Source organism: Rhipicephalus microplus, chromosome X (genome assembly GCF_043290135.1).
Source record: "Rhipicephalus microplus isolate Deutch F79 chromosome X, USDA_Rmic, whole genome shotgun sequence".
Classification (NCBI taxonomy): domain Eukaryota; kingdom Metazoa; phylum Arthropoda; class Arachnida; order Ixodida; family Ixodidae; genus Rhipicephalus; species Rhipicephalus microplus.
Window position 1 is genome coordinate 151,340,285 of NC_134710.1, and position 8,143 is coordinate 151,348,427.

Consider the following 8,143-nt stretch of genomic DNA (forward strand, 5'->3'; position numbering starts at 1 on the left):
CAGAAATCATACAATATATAAATTAAGTGATGTAAAATGTTCGTTAGTAAGAGGCTGTTAATTTTTCCACTATTAATAAATTTTTCAATATAAACTTTACAGTCATCCTCAACTCAGCATTTAATTTACAGCCTCAAACTCCTACAACCGTAGCACTTGTGGCACAACTGTAGTAAACTTTCCTCTATGTGCACAAGTTAAAAAAATGTATACACATTGTTACGTTTGGCCCGGCAGTTCGTCTTAGCAAACGCCATTGTGCGTGAGCAGACCTGTGAGATGGCTTTCTCCCCGATATCGACGCCCGGTTAGAAGCGAAAAGCACGAAACTGTCCTCCAGGTGGGCCTGGCAGTTTGCTGTGGTCAGGTTACGTGGAACTCGACGGAAGCTTTGCGAACATCCCTTTCTTGAATCGGGTTCGAACAGCGTGAGACGGCACCAGTGTGGCAGCTCTTATAGAGTCTACCTCTCGACTTGGCTATTGCCGCCTAGTACGCGAAGTCGCCACAAAAGGGCCGACAGTTTAAAAGCGTGGGAAGGCATCACTGTGGCCGTCCTCAGGAAACGAGCACCTGGACAGCTATGTTCATGAAAGTTCCAGAACACAGCAGAACACAGCCTTGAACCACTGCTGACGTTCAGCAGTGGTTCAACGTGTCAGCATCTTTGTGTGGTGCGCTCGTGATAACCATTGGACATTTTCACCCACGTTCTTCTCACGAGTGCCCCAATTTCTGCACCCTTTTTGATGGGTGGACCACTGAGACTTCGTTACCTGATTTGTGGCAAGAGTGGTCACCGACTTCTTCGGACCTCCATGTAAGGAGACAACGGGCTATAAAAGCCGAAGATTTTTGTAAATAATTGAGAAATCTCAGCTGAATCTTTGTACATAGCTGGATCTCTACTGAATCTTTGTACAGTCCCATCTTTCAGCTATCATGTAAAGAAACCTTTGTTCTATCTCTATTAATGTGCCCACTCACTGGCGAAGATCGGCTATGCGAACGACGACGGGAAGCCAGCTACCCTAGAGAAGCCCGTCGTGCCTTCATCAACCTCGAGCCCTTGACAACTGGTGGCAGTGGTGGGATGCTGCCATCGACCTCGAGCCCGTTACAACATACATTACGTAGTCAAAATTTCCCATTTTTATTGTTGAAAAATTTGGCTACCTCAATTTAGCGCTTATCAAAGTTTCTTTTTTCTCCGCAGAACAAACTTATGCATATGGGAAGCATGCTGTCCTTGTTGCTGTTTTTTTGTCATTATTTTGTAACATAAGAACATAAGGGCATACTAGTCTAAAATACTGATACTATTTAAAAGAAATTTGTCACAAACGTCAAAAGTATTTCCCATTGAGGTTATCTGCAATGGCTATTGTTTCCATTTTTTTAATAAGTGTTACATTATGTATCATTGATATGAGGTATCTTCGTGGTAAGCAATTAGAAGAACATGCAAAAACTCATCAAATGCAATATGAGGATAAATATAATCTTTTGCCCTACCCTGCACATAATAATATATAACGTAAGTATAATAACGTTGTGAACTAAGGTTTTTCTAGCTGGTAGACGATAAGTGAGTTTTTATTAACGTAGCGAGCCTGCTGGCGTGTCTGATTTCATTAGGCTCAAGTCTAAGCTCAGGGACGTTACGCGCGGATGAATTTTTTCTGTGGGGAAGGAGGTTGAAGCAATGTGCGCTGTGCGGCTGTGAGCCGGCGGGCGATGCTCTCCACGCTATGAATCACTATATGTTGTCAATGCCGTCGGACGCCGTTCGGGGACGGCGCATGGAAGCCGTAAGCGTCGTCTGTGTGTCGCGTGCGTTGGAGTATTCCGGTGATTCGCGTTGAATTAGATCTTTCCGTATTTAATTTAGAAGAATGGAGAAGAATAACGTGGTGTCCGCGTTGGTATTTACGCGGCCTTGTTCGTTTTCTGTGCCAAAGAAGTATATGAAGAAAGTTTTATGTTACTCGTCCTCTTTTCAACAGCTACATGATCATTAAATGTGTGTGACTACTATAAGGTAGATGTGTTTTCCTGTGTGACCAAATGTGTTTGCATCCACCGGGCACGTACACAATAAATTACCATGATATTCAGCTTAATTAAGTGTGCGTAAACTTGACACAGCGTGCTGTAGGTGCGGTTCTCAAAGCGTGCAAATACGCCTGGGTCAATACATTTTCTCTATGAGTGGCCGAATATAAGTACCTTAGCTGTGCAAGCGCTAGGTTGAGCAGTAGTTCACTCGTTCGAGTGCAATTTTAGTGGTACTGCTTGTTCCCCCGTGCTCACATATCATTGCATTCTTCTGGTTTGTAAAAGAATTGTGGGCGCTGCAGCCCGCTTTAGAGTTAAAACTTTGCCGAATACCTATACGTCTACAAACATTCTAAAACTAAGTTATACCAAAACTTCCAATGACACTTTCAAGTACAAGTGTAATGCTTTATCTGATATCATAAATTCTTTATGACCTCGCTGCAGATTTACAAGTGACCTGTGATATGTGCAGTGTATGAATGCCTAATTTATTGCTCAAAACACAATAAGGTTATACATCACAGTATGCGTGCATATGTTGCTGCTGACATGCAAACTTAGACATTGTATTTATCTAAAAATGAACAAATCTAAACTGCCGTTTTTTGAACATGTACGCATCAGACCAATTGAATAATATCAAAAATAATGTTCACCAAGTGATTGTTGTTTACTGCCTTGCACCAACGTCACTAAAACCGCCTTGTTGGTACTTAGACCACATGGTAGGATGCAAGATTCATGACGTCATATTGAATGTTAATGTCACATGATATGCAAGGTAAATTGTTATTAGCATACAGAGGCCAATAACGTTATTGTCTCATCGTTATCATAATGAAGCAGGTTAGGCAATATGTGATTCTGCTGCCTTTACGTCATGTTGGGAAACCATTACGTTATGTAGCTATCTGCAGTGTCTGAGATCCTGGTTGCCGGTCAATATTGCAGAAGATTGCCTGCTTCATTGTGATGGCATGGGGTTCAAGATTGATGTTTTGTCTTAGCGTTTCCACTTTTCCTCCCCTATGGTCATTAGACAGCTTGTGCTGTTTGATTAGAAGTGAGGAGTAGTGCCTTTTTAGCCAACCAGAACAATTTAGATCAATGATCACTATGAAGCAGCACACAATATTCATTTAGTGAACTCAATTTCAGGCAAATTATAAACGTCCGAATGTTAGCCGTTTGAAGGAAGCTTTATTCGTTGAACTCATGAGAATAAATGGTAGAGAAGGAATAGCAGGGAGGTTAGCCAGACCAGCAAAGACGGTCTATCACCCTACACGGGGGAACAGGGAGATTGAAGTCCTGTCGGAGTGGTCTGGTCGCTAAGGTACTCGATTTCTAACCCGAAGGTCGCAGGATGATATTCCGGCCTTGCTGGCTGCTTTTTCGATAAAGGTGAAAATGCTGTAGGCCTGTGTTCTCGGATTTGTGTGCACGTTAAAGAACCCCAGGTGGTCGAAATTTCAGGAGCCCTCCACTACCTTGGTAAAAAATTCATGTGTCAGTATTGCTTTAATTTTATGCTTTATCTGCAGTGGATGCATATGCGCATATGGACATGTATATGTAGTGGTATTGCAATTTTACGGAATAAAATATTTATATGGTGCATATTGCATGGCATTTACTTAAGAAACACATCACATGGGTATCATAACTACAGAAATGCAAATGTGCCTCTATGGATGCACTCGTGCATATATTTGGTCAGCTTCAAGAAAAGAATTTATCGATTGCAGGCAACAGCATTACTCACGCATGCTTATCTCTTAATTACGTGCAGTCGATACAGCTAAAAGGGGGTGTCTTCATCTAAAAGTTCTAACTTCATCTTCGTGCATGAGTGAGCTATAAAGGTGAATGAAAATTAACATGTATGACATCGACATGAAAAGCTCTGCAGCAGCATGTTTTTCGTTGTATTTATACTGCAGCATGCCCTTTTTGTATTTCTCAGTTGCGTGCCACTAAATATATGTTGGCCATGCGTTTGTAGCCATTCACTGCAATTCGGCAAGCAGCGCATGCAGTCTAGACAAACCTCACTAAAATAATTTTTTTGCACTGGTGCAGAAATTCTTCGGCACGGTCTGTCATTTCATTTGAGTGAGGCTGCTCAAGGAAATTTCCTGACAAGGTCAAGGAGCCCAAGCACCAGCGAACTCTGAACCATTGTTTCAAGCATCAGCTCTGTTCAACCTGCTTATGCGCTGTGCCTCACCAAGCTACTGGACGCTGCCTACTTATATGAAGTGCTCTTCATATTCTCCTCAGTTTGGCAGCAGTGTGTGTGGTCTTCACAGTGCTTGCCAAAATCATTTTTGCACAGGTGAGACACTTATTTCCTGCTTTAATTGTGTTAGTATTACAGCATGCACTCCTGTCAAGCAAGAGTACCAATGTTTCCTGTGAATTGTTTGTCATGGTAAACAGAGGATTTCAAGCACAAAATTCATACTGAACTTTGGTCCTTCAAGAAATGTGGAATGAAGGTGGTGACAGTGTCAATGCGCTCTCTTTAGAAATAAAGGCTTTGCATGAAAAGCCTGTCGCACCTTGAAACAGGCACAAAAAACTTCCAGGTGAAAATAAGCAACTTCAGATGAAAATTGAAGAATTTACACTGTATTCAAGGTTGAACTATCCGACATCAAAGGCGTCTCAGATGAGGGTTTTCTTTTGACGCTGTCCGAAATTTTTGGGCGATGATGGAAAAACCATTACTCGTGATGATATTGACACTGCAGACAGAGTAGGAACAAACAAGCCTAGTTTGAAAAAAAATAATAGTGCATTATGAACGATGTTACAAATGAAATGTTCTGGATAAGACAAAAAACTTACGTCTGTCTACAGTGGCCTTTCCTTTTAGATCAAGTAGTCCTATTTATGTCAACGAACACTTGACAAGACAAGGTAAGCAGTTAGTGAGAGCACGAATGCAAAAAAAACAAGTTGGATGGAGGTACATTTGAATGCAAAGCACAAAATTTATAGCAAAAGAAAAAATTGGAAACATTAGCAATTTTAAAGACTGCCTTCTTAAAAGATCTGGCAAAATGCGGTGTTGATGCCTTCAGAGCCACACTTTTCTTGAGCTTGCAATGTCAGTAAACTATGACTGACATGGCAGAATTTTGATACCTAGATAGTGAAAAAGGCCACAAGCTATCTTTAATGCCTTTACCCTAAATGCTCTTAGCATTATAAATAAGACTAGTAGCCTGTGTCTCTATTTCGATGACATGCCGGTAAAATTTGATGCCATTCTTTTGACATAATCCTTGTATTTTTTGTGCGATATAGCCCACCAAAAATACCAGGGTACAATTATCATGGCATTGTGTAGTTCATGAAATGGGGAAATGGAATAGCGCTGTACATCTAACGTTAATTTTTGGCCGATGTCAATAGACTTCCGTGTGTTAAGCCCTGTGTTGAATGTCTAGTAGTCAACTTGGGGGTTTTGTTTTGCAGCAATTAGCGCGCCTCCATTTGGTCATAAGTAGGAATTTTGAGCTTCTGGAAACTAGGTAACTTGATTTTTCGGTCACAGATGCACAGACGATTTTTCGCTCACAACCAACGGGGCAGACGCCGGTGGCGGGTTTTCTGCGACACGAGCTCTTCAACGCTATCATGTTAAAAAGCTGACATAGGCAGCATTGACCAAATGAATGCAATGAATAAAGTCAAGTGTCCTAGCAGGAATCCAAACCTAGTATTCTGCTTGGTAATTAAGTATTCTACCACAGAGCCATGCCCGGCCTCGGTTATACTTTCCAAATAGTCTCAAATGTTTGTGTAACATCAACTGCCGTTGCAGTACTGGCTATCAAATTTTATAACTATTACATGTGCACTCCTATGATGCAGCCGTGAGGTCGAGTCAAAGTCAATTGTAGTCAGGCACCATCCTGTGAAGTATTTGTGTAGCAGTGTTGAGGGCTACCAACGGCGCGAGTGCCAGCGCAAACACCAGTGCTTCATACCAGCCTACCACTTCTAGTGTGGCTAATATCCATGTTTCTGTTGGCATCGTTACGAAACAGCAAATAACTGCTAATGTTGTCAAAGGTGTGACATCTCCCCATAACAAATGAAACATATGCGGCTGTTTAACGTATGTGTGTGCGAGAATTTGTACTTATATTGAGCTCCACTTCATAAGATCGCTCAATAAAAAAATTAAAATACATGTTATGCGTGTTTCGCATAACATCGATTACCAAAGTATGTGGGGTCTGCCAAATTTTCAGCATCAATTTTGTAACCTAAATGCTATCATAAACAATTATTTATTGAACATGAACAGCTGGACTGCAACATAATAAGTTTTAGGTATTAGGAAAACTGAATATGTTCATGACTACAGCATACCTAACAGGCAAATACTAGTACTACATACATGACACACTACTGTAGAGCTAGACTAGAATATTGCTTATTGGCACTTTACAATTCTTTGAAAACCCTAATTAACATCAGTGCCTTATTCGATTTGTTCAAATCGGATGTGCGCAATCACTTGATGAATAGCTTTTTTACTCAAACCTAACTCATGTTTCACGTGTGCATCATGCTGAATCATTGCTCAGATGTTTCTTGTGTATAAATTTCCTTTCTACTATGCTGTTTGTTTTTTATGTAAAATCTGTTGTACGTGCTACCCTCTGTAGGCCCACAGGTAATGTCAAGTTGTTCACACAGTTTTTTGCCTGGGGGACCTCCAACAAGCATGTTTTCCGTTGAAAACAAAGCGAATTTTGATGCTGACTTCTACTCACATCGAACTAAGAACACTCCAGCATGACAACGCATATTGTATCTTGGACAGTCTGTCTTGTGAAACTCTTAATGATTACTTCTGTCTTTATTTTAGGCTTCCGGGTGCGGATGTGCTGTAGAGAAGGAGCGCCCTGACCACACTTTTGTAAAAGGAACCAAAGTCGCCTGGGCAGCTGAAGATGGATTGTGCAAGTGTTTGAATGATCACATTATATTAATCCAACACCACTTGCATTACTTTGCCAATATTTGTGATTTTGTAACACACAAGTTCAGAAACACACACACATATATAAAAGGAGAGCTGTAAATAGGCCTTGAGCAAGTTTGTAGTCAAGGCTTTTAGCATGATGACCAAAGCATGTTATATAAGCCCACATGTTTTACCACACACCTACTCTCCTATCTATTTTCTTTTTCAATTTTGTGGGCACCGGCAACACCCTCAATAAGCGCCTTTGGACTGTTGGTGCCTCTAACTTATATTTTGTTGTTCTAAATAATTTATTTGTTACCTACTATGCAAGGAGGGAAGTCAGAATGTTAAAAGTTAAAGAAGTCTCGTCACAAAAAAGATGTCTACTCGTAAGAAAAAAGATTTGAAAAAACAGAAGATTGATCCTCACTCACAAAGATCTCACCATTACAATCGATGCAGAAGGTCATAGCTCATGTTTACTAATGTCAATCTTTTTCGGTTGTATGCTATGTACAATAAAATAGTGACTATTGGCATCATGTTAATTTATTTGTCATAAATTTTTGTTGGGGCCTAATATCTTGCATTCTCACATGCATAAAAGCTCACGTCTGCTACACATAATTTAAAAGAGCGCAATGTGGTAAGGTTCTGTATTTAGTGCATATTATCTGTGTGTCTTTCAAAGTGAGTATATGGCATTTGAAGTAATCACCAGTATTCGAAACTTGTGAATTTTTAATTTGCAGGCATGCATGTCTGTATGATGACCAGGCATCCACAAATTGTGCATGCATGTGTGCAGCAAGGGGCCTTGAATAGATTACATTCATTCTGGACCAAAAATGGGTAGCACAGGCCATATACGCACTCTGGGATCAATTTCATGATTATTAAAACACACATATTTATTCAATATAGCTTGCTTTAAGGTATATATTTACATATTATCTACTTCCACCTTGAACATTGCACCATGCATCCGGCACTCTGCCGAGCGCTTCTCGAGGCCACTTTGGTAACTAGTACACAAATGTACAGACAGCTGTAAGTGGGCCTCCACTTTGTTGACTGCTGGAGAACTTG

General features: G+C 40.7%; 1 long non-coding RNA gene across 1 annotated transcript; it reads left to right on the forward strand.

The window, feature by feature from the left end:
* Window positions 1-2,220: 2,220 nt before the first annotated feature.
* Window positions 2,221-7,593, forward strand: LOC142775827 (uncharacterized). Its single transcript, XR_012887052.1, has 2 exons — window positions 2,221-4,399; window positions 6,953-7,593. It is a non-coding gene; the product is annotated as an uncharacterized LOC142775827 (long non-coding RNA).
* The last annotated feature ends 550 nt before the right edge of the window (window positions 7,594-8,143 follow it).